The 18,038-nt window shown below is 36.7% G+C and overlaps 1 protein-coding gene and 1 pseudogene across 1 annotated transcript in view; one reads left to right on the top strand and one right to left on the bottom strand.

The window, feature by feature from the left end:
- CRYBG1 (crystallin beta-gamma domain containing 1) overlaps nucleotides 1-18,038 on the bottom strand; it is a 172,130-nt gene that overhangs the window by 103,819 nt on the left and 50,273 nt on the right. The window lies entirely within an intron of this gene.
- On the top strand, nucleotides 12,393-12,511 carry LOC118606735 (annotated as a pseudogene).

The following is an 18,038-nucleotide window of genomic DNA, read 5'->3' as shown; positions in this document are numbered from 1 at the left end:
TCTAGCATGCTCTAGTGATTGCTTACCCCAAACCCATTTCCTTTATCCAAACTCTCAGTCATGCCTCTACCTCTGCACAAACACATTTTCTTTGCTAATAACCCTGATTGTTTTCAGATCTCCATCCTTCATGTACCTCAGAGGAAGCTGCTTCTGGCCTGGCAGTCAATTGTGATTGATCTAATCCCAGTGTTCTCCCTCTCATGAGCAATTGACTCAGACATATGCCTACACATCTCTCTTGCCAATATTACCACATCGATTTAGGTCTCCCTAGGATTCTAAAGTATTTGTACATTGCCCTACTTTTCTGATGCAATTTTGGGCACGGAGATGTAAGTAAGTCTACTGAAGAAATCAGTAGAAGGTCTTTCCTTTTAAAGAAGGTTTGCAGAAATAGTTCTTCTCTGTAGGCTGGTGTCATGCCTATATGTGATGAATGTGACAGTCATCTTGAGACCATGAGTGGTATTAGCTCAAAAAGAATAGGTGAAGGAGAAAGCAGGGCAGAAATATGAGAGCAATTCGAGTCTTCAAATATATTGTTGAGCAGTTGAATTAACCAATCCCAGATCCATCCTAGCTCTGAAGTTCTCGTTATGTTGCATAATAAATGCCCTATTCTTTGAGTCATTTTGAGTCCGTTGTTCTCGGTTATCTGCAATTGAGTATCCCAACTGATACAAGGGTTGATATATTTCTTGCGTGTATAATTAAGGTTAGAGATAAAGATACTGGAGCAGGAGAAGGGCTTTCAATGAAGAAAACTAATGAAGTGGAAAGAAAACTAAAATACAAGGCTTTAACATTTCATAGAAAAAGCAGAAGCTTTTGTGAAATTTCTACAATGTGCCAAGGATTAAAAAAAAAAAGGGGATAATTAGGGCAAAGTACTAACACTTTAAGGGACAGGGAGACATTAATCACTGTGGTGACGTCAGCTAGGAGACATGTACAGGGATAATTTGTAGAACTCTAGCATGTACTTCTTTGTTTTGGAAAACATTCTCTGAATTACAGAAAATGCGAAGATGTATTAGCAGCCACAATTTCTTTTATCTTCCCCAGCGCTGTACCTTAAAAGTATTATTTGTATATAGTAAAGATGATTCAATTAGTAGCAAAGGGAACTGAAACAAAAAAATAATTTCTTTAGCCCCATCACAATTTCATTCAGCATAAATAACCACTAGGAAGTTTCCTTCCTGCAACATTTTATTCCATATAGAAGCACTTAAAAATACATTTCTACCTTCTGAAAGAAAGTGGTGAAGATAACCTTTGAGGCAAATCTCATCTCAGGAATTTGAGTTTGTATGTATGAAGGGAGAGAGACATACATGTAGCTCAGGAGAATTTAGATAACAAAAAGGGTCTTAAAGTTGAGAAGGTGTATAGTCTTATCATGGATGTGTATCAAGACTTATTTTTACTACAGTAATTGTTCCACTGACCCTAAAACACAATGCTCATCTGTCCTTCTGCTCACAAATTAGGCAAGAGGAGCAGCAAGCAAGAGAAAAGACCACTAGATTCCAACCAGCATGGGCTCATAACTTGTGAAAGTAAACCAGAAATGTATAGGAAGTCTGTCACTGACTATTTTTTCCTTTTTGGAGAAAAATATATGTGCCCATTAAATGGATGTAGAGAGTGCAGAGATAAACACAAACTATGCTTGCTTAAGTCTTATGTTGTCGGAGGTGGGCGCCCCACACAGAGTTCAGTCTTCCCGCTAGGTACTTATGCATTGTGTGTTTAAAAGCTGGCAAGGGTTCCCTTTCAATACAATTTGTTTGTGATCCTATCCCTGCCTACAATATAGGATCCTTCTGTCTGCAAGTAACAAAGTCCAACTCACAGAAGCCTAATCAAAAATGAAATTTATTATCACTTATCAAAGAAAGAAGGGTGAACTAAGTTGGTTTAATCAGTTTATTCAGCTGTTTTCAGTGGCTGCTCCCGTTCTGGTCACTATATACAGATGTAGTAATTTCAGAGGATAAAGACAATCTCATCCTGTGCCTCTCTCTTAGCAGTGAGGAAGTCTTTCCTAGAAGCCACTTAGCTGACTCTCATATCTCATCCAATACCCAAACAAACACTGGACTTAGCCCCTTGAAGCTGGGCCCAAAGGACATCACTGTGCAGAGAGTAGGCACCTGAACAAACTGGGGTTCTACTAGGAAAAAATGAGTAAGGGAAGGAATGGAAATGAATGTTGGTGTGTGTTACATCACTTCCCTAACTTTGTCTTGAAACACTTACTACACTATTGGTAGAGGTAGAGTTGATACAGATCATAGTTGAATTTGTGTTAACAAAGGAGAAACTTTCATGGTTTTGACTTCATAGCATGTTGAACTGAGGGAACCCATTTGCTCTCATGATTTGGGGGTAAACTAACAAGATTTAGCATGCTAGCCAAAGGTCAATTCTATATGCTTGGGGTCATGATCTCCTAGATGAAAGGTAGGATTCATTTCTCAACTGCCAGAAGAAGGGGAGGACCATTTCAGATAGTCCAGGAAAGGTCTTGCTTCACCCATAACTCTGAAAGAGGAAGTCCTGAGTGTTATGGTACAGCCAACATCCTCCGACCTTGCTTTGACAGAGGAGGATGATGAGGTGTGACTAACTTCCTCTTCCTCCTGACCCAAATCCAAGCAGTGTGGCTGTGCATCTGGTCACAGGTGCCATTATTTCAAAGTTGGCTCCAAGACTTGGTAGGGAGGTAAAGAAAAGCCACAGGAATGTGTCAGCCAAGAGGACTTCAAATATAGATCTGGGCTTCTCGCACAATGCCAGATACTCAGGCCAACCCAGGAGCATTTTCTAGTTCCTCTCTTTGTCAGAGACAGAACTTCCCCTCAGAGCAAATTTATTACACAAGTTTGTCTCCTGAAGCACAACCTTCACAAAATATTACAGAGAAATAATAGACCTAGAATCATGCTGGAGGGTCCCTGAGCCCTAAGTTAGTTTTTAAAACAATATCTGGCATTCATTCTTTCGAAGAGCATTTTTAGATTTCCTACTATGTGTCAGACATCAATATACACAAAAGTGCACAAATCCATTCCCTGCTCTCAAGTATATTAAAGTCTTATAGACATAATGACTTGTTAAGTGGGCAGTGATATATTAATTATATTAATAATATATTAATAATATATTAATAATATAATAATAATAATAGTTACATGTAGAATTAGACATAGATAAGTCTAAAAGCCAAACTTAATAAGTATTTGCAATAAGAAAGGCCAATTGGAAATTTTGTTAATTTTTATTTTCCAAAGAGTAAGTTTTAGTTTAACTCCTGCCAAGTAAGATATAGGTGGTCATAAAGAAAGCTAAGCTTGGCTCCCTGGTAAGAAATTTAAGATTTGTAAATGGAAGTGCAGTTTTCTTTGTGAATAGTCACTACTGGTTCTCATTAAAGACAACACTTCTTGGGTTAAAACATGAGACAAAATAAAATAAAATCTCCCAAATGCTGCATACTGATGTGGAGTTTTAGCAGTAGATAATTTATTAATTTACTAATTATAATCTATACTTTTCTTTCTTTCTTTTTTTTTTTTTAGCCCAGATACTATACTGCCAGAAGTGAGTTTCAGTGTTAAGTATTTTATTTTACTCAGACTCATAAATAAGTGGAATATATGCCAGCTCATTCAGTTATTCTTTATGTTTCCTTTTCATTTGGCTTGCTTTTAAAAACATTTGTTCCTGGATATTAAGCTGGTAAAAATTAATAATGGTAAGATTATGTACCCTTTCCTAAGTTAAAAATGACACATAGCTATTTCCAGACAAATCCAAGGTTCGTAAGGGTTGAAGCTTAAATAATTTGGATTGCTTTCTTTAAGAAAACAAAAAAAAAAATCTTGATTTTTTTTTCAAAATTTATAGCACTAGGGCCTTAAACCTCATTTGCTCCCCATAAATCTACCTCAGGTTTTCCTATTTTGGTCCATTCCACTGGGTAGCCCAATGTTAAATAAGTTAGATAAATGTTTTTATCTAATAATTCTTGCTTCAGAGATAATGAATATGTAAAATAACAAAATAGGACACCAAAGGTTTAGGTTTAACTATAGGGTATAAATTGAGGCTGTACTGCCATCTGTTGTCCACTCAAATAATTATTAGTGCGTTCTAATAATTTGAGTTGCAGTTGCGATTTAAAAGTTACCAAAAAGTGCCTTCATCTGAACTGAGTTATTTCCTCAGGAGAGCTTAAAACACTGGATATTAGAACTCCTCTTCTGAATTAAGACAGTGATTGTAAGGCTACATAAGTTTCCTGGCCACAAAAAAGTAGGAGAAAAGTTTTAATCACTAATGAACATCGCAAATAGTACGTATAATATCTTTACTGCAACTGCTAAGTGGTAGGGAGCTACCATTTACTGAGAAACTTCTACCCTCCTAACATTAGACCTTGCATCAAATTACAGACACACACCATCGGATCATTCTAGACCTGGAAAAGTGCCAAGTGATTACCTCGTGCAGTCTCCTCGACACAGGTTTGAGGAGACATAGGCTCTCAGAAACCATAAGACTGACAGAGCTGTAGGCCTGCTGGTTACCCACGCGCGTGGAAACGGAAGCCAGGCTGCTATGCCCAGGCTCACAAAGAAGCATTTAATGAAAATGTGACAATTGAGCCATGTAAACCTGACCTGTCTCCAGAAAAAAAATAATAAAATAAAAACTATAAATCTATTTCCCTTAGAAAATCAAGGGTTTTCAGTTTATAGAATGGGTTTTTCTCCCAGAAGCTATGTTATATCTATCTATCTATCTATCTATCTATCTATCTATCTATCTTGACGTTAAATTAACATTTCATTTTTTATTTTTTAAATTAATTTTTTTAATTAAAAATAATTAAGTTTATATTTAAATTTAATGTTATATTTAAATTTATATTTTTCTCAGCTGAATAATAGATGAAATACGGCAGTGGTGTACATACAGATTTCAGAATTGTATTAGCTTGATCATTAGCTATGTGATCTTGGGCTAGTTAATTAACTTCTCTAAGCCTCAGTTTCCTCATCTGCAAAATGAGGATTATAATCAGATTGTCATGAGAATTAAACTAAGTAATACTCATAAAGCGCTTACCTAGTACTGGCATATAGTAGGTGCTCAATAACTTTGTTTTTATTATGTATATAGATGTCAGCTGACTTTTTTTGGATAATAACTTACTAGGTATTATGTGGAAGGCACTTTAACTGGCAAATTTATCGGGCTTACTATGAAATGATATCGAAATGAGGATGTCTGAGTTGGAAGACACCTTAGAGGTAATCTAGAGACCTAGATATCCCATTTTGCAGATAAGCTCACTGAGGCCCAGGATAGTCACTGTTCAAAGTCACACGGCTAATTAATGGAAGAGCTGGGGCTAGAGAACCCACATGATTCCCAGCTCAGAGACTAATTTCGAAGTCTTTAGATGAGTTTCATGATCTCAAAATCTTCAGTTGCATGGAGAAATGAATAAAATTCTCTATGCTCATTAGAATTTTAAAAACTCAAACATCCTCACAGTTTTAACTGTATCAGAACTATTGTATCATCAGTACAAATATCCAGCGTCAGCAAATGGTAGTCAGTTTTTAATGCAGAAACTTTGCCATCTAGTGGTTGCACAAGAGCATTGATCCTTTTTAGTAGTAGTAGTTTTATAAAAAGTACCACGCACTGGTGAGGTAGGCCTCTACTCCTCCTCTTTGACTCCATATCCCTGGGTCCCTTGATCTTTTTTTTTTTAAAGCAAAAAAAAGGTATTTGTCTTCATGCACTGCGAAGCAGACTGGAAGATTCCACTAACAGGCGGTAAAAAAATTCTTCTATGGCTCATTATTTCCATAAAAACAAACTGTTTTTTCAGTTATCCCTTCTGAAATAGAGTATAAACCCAACTCTAAATGACAAAACAATATAGTGGCTGTTAAACCCCAGTGCAGTGTATATCTCTAACCTTGATGTTTTAAATGGTGGCTTGAAGGCTGGGAGGCATCACCCAGTGCGCTGTGTGGGGCAGACATGTCCACGTTCCACTCCTATCTGACCACCGGATTGCAGATCATCTCTCCAACAAAGGCTGGGGAACTTTGCCATAATAATTTCATTTTGTGAAATCTAGGCTTTGAGTGCTACAGAGTCTGTGAAATTTAACCAAGATCTCTCAGAGCCAATAATGTGTAAATTTTGGTTATTAATCACTCTTTATAAGACTAACAAACCATGAAGCCCACCCAAAACGAGGCTGGGCTCAACAAGGTTTGGCTTTATTAACGCTGGTCCCAGGAGAAGGAAGGACCTCATTCTGGGCAAGAGCAAAGAAGGTTGGGAACCACCTGAAGTTTGTGTCTCAAGGAAGAACCCTGATTTATGAGGAGTCTTATGTTTCACACATGATTTCACATGCTGTCACTTAGAGGAAGTGAAGATCATGGCATTTTTTCAACGTCTCTTTATAACATTCGAGTTGAACAAGTTTGGTTTTCAGCTGTCAAAATATAAAAGAAGTTTTCATGATTGCTAGTATTTTCCTTTTAACACTACTCAAATTCTTATCATCTAATGACAGAGAAGAGAGAATGTAGCTTTTCTCCTGATGACATATATAATCCCCAAAGAAAGACTGTCTAGTAACCTTACTAAGCTCATAGATAACACATTAATAATGCAAGAGAGAGCATTTTAAATTCTATCCTTTGTGACACAAAACAAAACCGGTGGTGATTATTTTACCACAGAATAGGCAAGGATCAGGAAGAATGTAGTTATATTTTCAAGTGTAGAAAACAATCACTAAATCACGAGGGGCAACTCTGAGCCCTCCTGCTTCCATCACTCTGCCTCCGATCACTGGTCAAGGGTCCCTTTGTCATCAGACCTGAGCGTGCTTTGTTTAAGAACTCTGTTGGACATATTGCAGAGAAGCCAACAAGGGTGTTAGCCACAACTTTACTTAATACAAGTGGCCCTTGGCTTACAATGGTTTGATTCACAATTTTTTGACTTCATGATGGTGTGAAAGCAAAATACTTCAGTAGAAACCATACTTCAAATTTTTAATTTTGTTCTTTTCCTGGGCTAGCAATATGTGGTATAAGCCACAACTCCCAGTCAGCTCTGCAATCGTGAGAGTTAACAACCTATACTCCACTGTGTATTTATTGTGTTAGATGATTTTGCCCAACTTTAGGCTAATGTAAGTGTTCTGAGTACATTTAAGATAGGCTTGGCTAAGTTATGGTGTTTGGTATTAAATGCATTTTTGACTTACAGTATTTTCAACTTATGATGAGTTTATGCAGATGTAACCCCATGGTAAGTCAAGAAGCATCTCTATTCTATGGGGACTAAAAGGAGAAATTTCTCTCATTCTTGAGTGCTAAAAAAGCTTTTCTCTTCCTTACCTATTGTCTGTCAGTTTTAGTGAATCAGTTTTAGTGGTTATGTAGAACTTTATGAATGTGTGTTTCCGTAAAGTACTGTCTCTCTGGCCTTACCACAATATTATTCCTTTGGCTTTCTGATCTTTATCAATTTACATTGTTAATTGGATGCAAATGACTATACATCCTTTGGAGACGAGAAGGATGAGGTGTTGGTTATAAATACATGAAACATGTTGCTTCCGCCTCACCAGTATAATGTCTTGATTATACCTGTCCATTCCAGCTATGACTATCCTGGTTCCAAACTTCATTGTCTCTTCACCTGAGAGTTCTCCAGGTATTCTATGCTATCTAGTCTCTCCTGCATCCTCTCGCCCATTCAAACATTACAAATAGATTGATCTTCCTCATGTACTCTCTTGTTTGAAAACCATAGGATGGTTCAGCACTGACTAAAGAATAAAGTCCTAACATCACAGTCTAGTATTAAAGTTCTTCCAACCCAGTCTACCTTTTCAAATACAGCGATTTTGCTATATTTTAGCTTCATTATAATCATTGATAGCTCTTTCATCTCAGAGAGTAAGTTCCTTAAGGGGTTCATGTATATAATTCCCTCTGTTTCAGCCACAGCTTATAACCATATCTGTCACATCACAGATGTTCAGGAGGGGTTTACTGAGTAACTGAATACAAAGCTCTTTCTACAGAGATGGTCTGACTCATGACTACAGCAGCTGCTTGCAGGCCTGTTGCTGTTTATGACTGTTTCAAATAATATCAATATAAAGCTTTGGTTCAAAGTACCTCTTCCTAATCACGACAGTTGCTTCCTAAGCTGGTCTGTCTGTTGTTATATTCCAGAAGTCTATGATGATGTCACACACTTTGAAGTTGACTTTATAGCGCCTTTAATGTGCATCATCTGCTTCTCTGTTTACCTTTGTCCCGCCTTGCTTACCAGTCCAAAACAACTGTGATGCCAACAACAATTAGTAAAAGACTCTGGGGTCCCAAAAGAACCTGTCACTGTGTCATCTGCCTTAGTTAGTCTTTCCAGGCACTCAACGAATTATTTTCATCACTCCTAAGTTTTTATAATACTTGCACTGCTGCAAATATTATTACTTCACAGCATTTCTGGACACGATAAATCATCAAGAGACATTGTGCAATTGTTCCTTGTATCGAAAATTGTTAGCATTTACTATATTTGCTGAACTAACAAATATCCACTTTTTCTTAGATACTCTCAAATTTCTCACAACTATAATTCAGAGATTTAAAGGCTCTGTAAATCTTATAAATCTAGAAGTGAAAACTGAGTCTTTAAATGTTACTTGTAAGACATCTAAAACATTCCCACACCACACATAATATGGTCCTTATAATAAATGCCCTTTACTGATAATGTGAAACTAAAGAAATTATTTTAAAATATGAGAGTAAGTCTCTTTCTCTTTTTTCACTCTATCAAGATAATTCTTACAGAGGTTAGTTTTTATAGTAATTTTCATAACTGTTAATTTCATCATGTTTGACTTGCTCAGTTTCCAAATATCTGACAGTTGTTCAATGATTAATGTAAAAAGTTCCACAATTAGTACATAATTGCCTGAATCACATCTTTGGCTTCCCCCAGTCACCTGTATCAGGTGGGAAAGCTCTACAAGGGAACAGAGTTGCTTAAGGGCCTCCTAGAAACTTCCTTTTGTAGTGACTAGAATTATCATAATTTACTTAATGAACGAGTTCAGTTAGTGTCTTTAAGTGGTCCTAATTCTACAAAAGAAATCTCTAATTAAAAATCATTTTTAACAAGAAGTAAGAATGCAAAACATATTACGGATACATCAGGGATACAGATTTACTAGCTGAAGACAATGAAATGCTAAGAAGCTGGATCCGAGAATAGGCTGATATTTCTCATCTCAGCTCTTATCAACTGAAATCCTCTAAATTGTGTGAGTCAAGAAGAGATTATCACTATGTCCCTATTCTCTAGCTTAATAAAGTTGTCCCTACAGAGATGTTAGTAACAAGCTCTAGATGTCAGCTTCAAACTAACCCCCTGGATGGGTATCCAGTACTACTCTAACCTCATTCTCCTCTCTCTCCAAACTCAACCTTTCAGTTGTGCTCAGCGAGATTTGTTTGTCCTTCCCTTCTGTACAACTTGCTTCATTATTTGTGTATCTTTGCTTGGGTTTGCTATTAATTTTTCCCCTTTCCTCTTTGGAATCTTTGGCTATCAAATTCGATTCTCTAATTTCAGAATTCACTCTGTCTGTGACTAATATTAATGAATCTTGTGTTTCCTTACCCTTCAGTGATCCAGTTCATACTACAGGAAATCTCAACTTATAAAAGAGTCATGTTCCAAAACCTTTTTTGTCGGGGTGAGAGGGAGGTGAGGGATAAAGAAAAGAAAAGGAATGCCAATATGAATCACAGAATTGTTTCAACCCTGCTTAAAAAAAAAAAAAAAAGAAAGCAGTCTGAGAAACAGTATTTATTTTTCTCAGGTACAGATTATTCTCTTTTTGGAATAAATATTATTGAGAAAGAATGGATTCAATTAGAAACAGATGATGATTAGAAAATTTTTCAGAGATTATAAAGTGGCTTTAGAGGGTTTTTGTTGTTACCAGATCTAGATCATTATCTCTATTCTCACATCAGAACTCATGGGTTTTCCCTTTCCTTCATGTAAATGTATCACTAGCTTTACTCTTAGGCTGTAGGCCATCTACTGCATGATCATGATCATGATCCACAGTGGAATGAAAGGAAACACAAACAATAGAAAGAAAAAAAAAGAAGAAGGGGAAGCAGAGTGAGCGAAAGAGGAGAGAGTTTTACTTAGTTAAGACTAGAAAGAAAGAGGAAGAGAGAAAAGTATTCAAAATAAGATGAGGATATGCTTAGAAGGAAAGAAAATTCCCACATGTGAAAATATGTAGCGGAGAAAGGAAAATAGAGGCAAAACAGAAGAGGCAGCACCGCATGTGACGTTCTCTAAGGGAAAAACCGCTGGCCCCATGGTTCCCCAGGCTGAGCGCCGAGGTACGAGGCTCAGAACAGGCCTTGCACCCAACAGCCACTTATACCCAAAGAACATATAAAATTCAGGTGAGTGACAGTATGTCAAAACCAGTCAAACATGGCAATTTCATATGGTTTAACCTATTATTATTCATTAAAGGTTCATATTAGGTTTTCTGTGAACATATATTCTTTCTTAATTCAATTATAGGCTTTTGGAGAATTGAGAACCATATCATCTTCTATCTCTATAACCTGAACTCAGTAGGTATAAAATAAATGCTTTTTCTTGGTCAGGGATCATATAAAACAAGTTTTTTCTTGTGGCACTGAATGATTGAGAATCCAGGCTTTCAGCATTGAGAGCTGAGTCACGAAACCACAACGCATTCTGTCCTAAGAAAATATTTATTTTGTTTAACAGGATTTTAAATGAGGGAGTGTTATCTCATCAAGTAGGGTGAGGACTCGTGAGTCAACAAGGTCTGTATACACAGGACATCTTTATTTCTGCACTCAGGGTAAAGGTAGAAACTTTCACAATGTTTATGGAAGTCAGGCACAAGCTAACAGAAAGGAAAATAACTGTATTCATTGTCTTCACTTTAAAATATCGTTATACTGCTTTTGTAATAAAATATTGCCGATACTTCAAAAAGGAAATAAGCTTTTTTCTTATAAGCCAGATAATAGGGCATATCAAAATGCATCTAAAAAATGAGCTATTCATAAAATCAAATGGTAGATATATAAAGTTACTAAAATTTTTTATTTGGCATAATTTTTAAAATGAAAGAAGAAGGCTATTGGCATTTTTCCAGCTTTAGCGATTGCTTTTAAGTAAAAAGAATCAAAATAATGCTATTAGCAAAATCAATTTCCCAAGCTATCATTTTTTTCCTCCCTTTAAGAGGACAGAATCTTAGGAAATGGTCAAAATGATGTCTTTTTCTTTTGTTACCAAATTTAACAGTTAAAACTCATATCACCAGACTTCAAATATAAGAAAATCATATAATAGCAATTACTATTAATTTATATAATATATTTTTTGAAAACAGAAAAGATTTGATATGAAACCATTACATAAATCATTGTAATGGATTACTCATTGTATACTATCAATTCCCTATCAGATTGGTGTGTTACTGATAGAAAAGAAAGATATTGATCAACTTAACTAAATATTTGGATTCCCTACTTGAAATGCAAGCAAGTTACTGAGAAAGTAAAATACATATGGATTTATTGTTTATCTGGTTACAGGACCAGCCAAGTCACAGGGATGAAATCTGACATTGGCCCCTTTTCCCCTCCCCTGCAGCTCTCTGCATTTTCTCCATTTACCTCTTCACTACAGGTTCCCCAGGATTTTCTTGTGGTTCCATACCAACTGTTAAACAGAAGGTGACCTAATAAAACTCAATAATATAAAAGAACTATTCACTTAATGTGTATACTGGGATATACTTGAAATAGGGTCTTTGCAGATGTACTTTGTTAAATTAAGATGTCATATTGCATTCAGGTGGGGCCAATACAATGACTGCTGTCCTTTTAAGAAGAGAGAAATTTGTACACAGAGACACAGACACACACAGATACCAGGGAAAGAGGGCCATGTGATTGATGCTTGAGGCAGAGACTGAGTGATGCAGCTGCTAGCCAAGGAACACCAAGAATTGCTTGCAACAACCAGAAGCTAGGAAGAGGCACAAAGGATCTTCCCTGGAGCCTTCAGGTAGAGGATGGTGGGCCTCCCCACACATTGATTTCTAACTTCTAGCCTCCAGAACTGTGAGAGAATAAATTTCTATTGTTTTAAGCAACCAAGTTTGTGCAAATATGTTAGGAAACTAGTATACCATGCTGCTCTGCTGAGGTGAACGTTCATTTTTTGAAAAGACTTCTGTTTATGGCCATGCTACCCTGAACAAGCCTGATCCTGTCTGATCTCAGAAGCTAAGCAGGGTCAGGCCTGGTTAGTACTTGGAGGGGAGATCACCTAGGAAGACCAGGTGCTGTAGGGGTAAAAAACAAACTAATAATAATAATTTTAAAAAAAGGTGTTGTAAGCTGACAAGGTCCTTGCAATCTGTGAGCTCAACCAAGGGTTGCCTTGCCTAAAAAATAAAAATTAAAATTAAAATTAAAAAAAAAATAAAAAGACTTCCGGGAGAGGGCAATGTTTAACGCAAAGGGAGAAACATTGGGTCTATTTGACATCAATAAAAACTCAGAGGAGAAGATATTTTTAGGAAAGTGGCCTTTCTGGGTACCTTACAAATGAAACTTGGCATGTACCAGCCTCCTCCTGGGAGGTGTGGGCCTGGGCTGGTCTGCGTGGAGCATGTTACTAAGTCTTACAGAAGGAAGAAAGAGAAATGAAAAGAATGAAGGCACTTTGCCATCCAGGGCACTCTAAAGACACCAAAAGTCCTAAGTTGAAAAATGCTGCCTCACATAATAAGAAACCCTGATGTAGAGCCAAGAATAGTAGTGAGAGAGAATCTTTGAGTTAAAGAGAACATGATACATCTCTATAACATGCATTCCTTTAATTGGAGCAAAGTTACACTGCATAACGAAGTTATCCAGGTGGCTGAAAGAATTAAATGTAAAAAAATCAAATCACAAAGAAGTTTAGAAGGCATAATATGGCATGTTAGGATATAATATAGGATGCAAATAGCTTCTCATGATTAAAAGCAATGGAAGAAATAAAAAAAATACTGATAATTTTTCTAGACAAAAATTTATATTTCTCATACATTTTTTTCAATGAAAGGCAATAAAAAGCCACGAAAATGTTTTCAGCAAAAATATCACAATTGGTTAAAAGCCATACTAGGTAAAGAAATCATACAATTATATAAGAAAAATATTAGCAAACACAGAAAAATAGGCGAGAAAAAATAATTTTCAAAACAAGAAAGGAAAGGTTAATAAAGATATTTTCTCAACCTCATCAGTAATCAAAATATGCAAATTAAAATAAAATAGATACAATTTTAAAATTAATAATGCTCAATACTTTTACTAGAGATATATTAATTGCTACAGTCTTTTGGTAAGAAATTTATTAGTATCGATCAAGAGACTTAAAAATGTTAATATACCTATACTCTATGATTTTACTTCTAGGAAATATTTATAAGGAAATAATCATAGAAGCACTGAAAGATTATTTACAAAGATGTTTGTGGCTGTGTTATTTATGATAATAAAATTTACAAACAACTCAACCAATTCAGATAATGATTATGTAAATTATTAAATATCCACATTATGGAATGCCATTTATCTTTTAAGTCAGGGGCCCTCAACCTCTGGGCCGTGGACGGCACCAGTCTGTGGCCCGTTAGGAACTGGCCTCACAGGAAGAGGTGGGCAGCAGGTAAGCTAGCAAAGCTTCATCTGTATTTGTAGCCTTGCCCCAAGACTAACATCACTACCTCAGCTCCACTTCAGATGTTCGGGTATTAGATTCTCATGAGAAAATTGGTCCCTGGTGCCAGAAAAGGTTGGGGACCACTGCAAGTCATAGGGGTAAAGCCTGTGATATAATAGCAAGCTGAAAAATGGAATAAAAATTATATATCAACTATGTTTAATATCCAAGAACGTACAGAAAGAAACTATGCTAAAATCTTAACAGTGGTCATCTCTGGCTAATTGGATTATGAGTAATTTATTTTCTCTTTTGTAATTTCCACAATTGTTATACATTTTCTTATAATAAAAAAAAATAATAAAAAGTTTTAAAACCCCAATAGGCTCCTCAGGGAGGTCTAAATTAGGATTTTGAGTGGCAGTAGCAGAAGGTAAAACCCAGATGACAGAACAGACCTTTTTACACTGTCTAATATTAATGAGCAGATTTTACCTGTCGCTCTCAATCTCTTTTTCCCAGTTCCTTAGGCTAATAATTCCCAGCCTAGATTCTGGAACACCCCAGGTTATTGTTAATTATCTTGTGAAACTCACACATTTTTTTCTTGGATAGTTTCCAAGACACTCCTTGTTTTTAAAATTTGCAAGGAAAAAAAACTTGGAGGAAATCTCACCCTATTTAGGCAATCGACATCTGTCTTGATTTTGTCAGAGAATTAAAAAGTAATAATTGAAAGGCAATTTTGCAGTGGCAGCAACTAGATGGAGATGGGGGACAGGAGAGCACAGAGGATGACAAAAGAATAATTTTGTTTTGTTTTGTTTCTTACTGTGCATAATTTCAAAATCATTTATTTTTTTTTAAGAGGGGATGGAGTTCGAATAACCAAAGAGTATCCTGATCCCGCTCATTGTTTCACTTTTCAGTTCTCTGTATCTTTTCATTCCTCCCGTAGCTACTTTTTGTTATCTAAACATATTTTATAGAACAAATCAATAAATCCATAAAGTGAAACTGGTAGAGATTTATGAGTAAATCTTTTATCTTTCACAGTGTTTGTGGTTAAAAATCTTCTGATTTAGTATTCTATGGTTTTCTTTTATATCAGATGTTGGCAAGCCATGGTCTACAGGCCAAATTTGGCCCACCGCCTATTTCTATAAATAAAGTTTTATTGGAACAACTACATAGTAGTTGTAATACAGAAGTGTCTGTGGCTGCTTTTGTGCTACCATGGCAGAATTGAGCAGTTGCAACAGACTGGATGGTTGACAGTGCCTAAAATATGTACTATCTGGCTCTTTACAGACAAAATTTGCTGGACCCTGTTTTTGATCATAAACTTTTACAAGCTTGCTTAGTAGAGTACCTTCATTTTGCACTTTTATAACCTTTACAGAAGAGGAATAAGCACTATAATAATTATTAACAGATAATTACAATACAACATAAGTTCAAGTTTACTCAAGTCCAGATAAATTCAAAGACAGGAAAAAGTCACTCGCAATCCTATATGCAGGTCCCAATCTGAATTCTTCTCCTATTTACTTAATTTTCTTGACTACTGTTGCAGTTTTCCTCTAAGATATTCCCCATGATCCTCTCCTCCAGGTATTTTTGCCTTCGTGTAGTTAGTTCCCTCTCACACACAAGTAATGATATCTCACTTCTAAGACTAGGTCACAATATTGTAGCTTCTGTCTTATCACTGGCTCCAGGGGAAGCTAAGTTCCATGTCATCTTGTGGAGAGGCCCACATGGCAAGGAACTGAGACCTGCGTCCACTAACTGGGGAGGAACTGAGGCCTCCTGACAAGAGAAACATGAGTAAACTCGGAAATAACTCTCCCAGCCCCAGTCAACCCTTCATAGGATTGCAGCCCTGGCCAACAGCTTGATTGCCACCTAAGAGAGAACCTGAGCTGCCACCACCCAACTAAGCTGCTCCTGAATTTCTGGCCTGCTCAAACTGTGAAACGATAAACGTTTGTTGTTTTAAGTTCCTAAGTTTTGAGGTATTTTATTACACAGCAATAGGAAATGAATACACTTATCTCTGCTACCGCTTACCTATCCCGGTTTCTAGCTACTAAAAGCGCTTTGCACAAGACTCAGGCACAAGACATGGTCCTTGAAATGGACCATGAATTAGGTCTAACTCAGGTCACAATATAAATATCATGGGTTTCAAATAAATTGGAGAGTTCCCTCTATAGTATAAAAATGCCAGTTTTATATCAGCCGTTAAAGCAGCTCTCAATTATTCCACTCTGTGGCTATAGTTACACACCAGAACATGTCAACATGTGTCGGGGGAACTAGAGCTCAAACTTCTCAGACAAGTTTGGGGTACCAAAGAGCTTCCAGTCTCCTTTCTTTTCTACTTTTACCAGAAGGGGTGAACAATATCGACAATATTTACTTTTGTGTAGTACTTTGTAACTTGAAAAGAAGTACTCTTATATATAGTATATCTTTAATCCTCAAAGCCACCCTGAGTTGAAGGCTTAAAGAGTCATCTTATTCTTTTGTAAGGAGAGAGAGAAAATATTAACATAAGAATAGAAATAGCATCTTATTATTAGCATCTTATTATTTCTGTGAAGTATTAGGATGTTTTGCAGAGAACGAGTAATGCCCAGAAGTTTACTGGAGGAGCCTCAGAGGCCAAATCTGGGGTCAAGCAAAGACAGGCTAACATGCACTTGGTGGGCTCCATTGCCGGGATTCTACCAGAGAACTCCATGTTTTTTCACTAGGAAGGTACTCAGAGTATACTCACCAGAATGACACCTGTGTTTAGATTAGAGTGTGACACTCCTGACTCTCAATTGTTCAAGCCCTCCTGCAACCTACTGATTACCTTGGGAAAAATTTAACTCCCTGGAGGGTAGGTGTTTGGTGTCCTTTATCTTTGTACCCCCAACAGCTTGTAGTGCAGTGAATTCACATAAAAGGCACTCAATTAATTTCTGAGAAAAGAAAAGAGGAAGGAAAAGAGGAAGGGGGGAAAGAGGAGTTTTAAGTACAATACAGTTTTCTTCAAACTACAAAACCTATTGTATTACAATTTATGTTAAACAAGTTGTATAAATTCTCTTGATGGACTTCCTTCTATTTCAAATTTCTGAAGTGGATAAAATCAGGCAGAAAACATTAATAAAAGTACACAGTATGAAAGAAAAGCTCCTATTTGAATTAATAGTGACTCATCTCCTAAGGAATCTAGGTTACGAGGTACAATTAAGAGACTATGTTCATTGAACTATTTCACTCTCAAAGAGCTTCAAGAGACAAGAAGCATAGAGGACAGCAATGATTTCGTCATGCCGAAATTAATATTCTGCTCTATTCAGAACACTGGTATTTATAACAATGTTACCTATAAAACAGGGCCCTGCCCACAAGGACTTTAATCTAATTGATGCCTAAACAAACAATGTAAAGAAACCCCTCCATGTCAACACAACCTGTGGGTGGCAAATGCCTCATGTCATTGGCACCCACTGATAACATCTGGTTCCGTGAATCCAGAATGGACCCACAGGAGCTCTTGGCCCTGACAGAATTTCCAGGGAGCCAGCCAAGCATTGGTATAGTAGGTGCTGCAAGGTATAGACACATTCCAACAGAACAAGCCTCGTGTCAAAATATTTAAAGTGCTCGAAAACAAAAATACAACAAACCACCAAGCAATGTAGCCATTTCCACATATATTTTACCCCTCCTAGTATAATCTTCCCACCTATACGTAGAAAGATTAAGCCAATAGACTAGAACTCAATGCCATGTTTCAGGTTGGTGTATTTATTTAACCAGAACAGGCAATTTGTTTGCCCATCTGGGTCTATAATCCCCTCATTTTAGGGTCCACCTCAGACATAATTCTCAAAAAAGATAGGAATCTGAATGTTTCAGTTTAGAAAGTCTGTGTGAAAGAGGTCTCTGAACTGAAAGATTAAAATGTACCCTTAAAAATGTTTTCGTGTATCACTTAAAAAGGTTGTAGACTATTTAGAGAGAGGTTTATTCCAAAGTAGGGATTATAAAACTAAATGGCAGAGGGGTAGATGACACATTTTTAGTATGCCGTGGTAGCTAGTTTCCAAAGACGGCCGTGCTAGTCACCACCATCTTACTGCATGCTGCTCCCCACATTGAGG

The sequence above is a fragment of the Rousettus aegyptiacus genome, unplaced genomic scaffold (genome assembly GCF_014176215.1).
Source record: "Rousettus aegyptiacus isolate mRouAeg1 unplaced genomic scaffold, mRouAeg1.p scaffold_m13_p_1, whole genome shotgun sequence".
In the NCBI taxonomy this organism is placed as follows: domain Eukaryota; kingdom Metazoa; phylum Chordata; class Mammalia; order Chiroptera; family Pteropodidae; genus Rousettus; species Rousettus aegyptiacus.
Note: the sequence above shows the minus strand (reverse complement) of the source record. Positions and strands in the feature narration are given on the sequence as shown.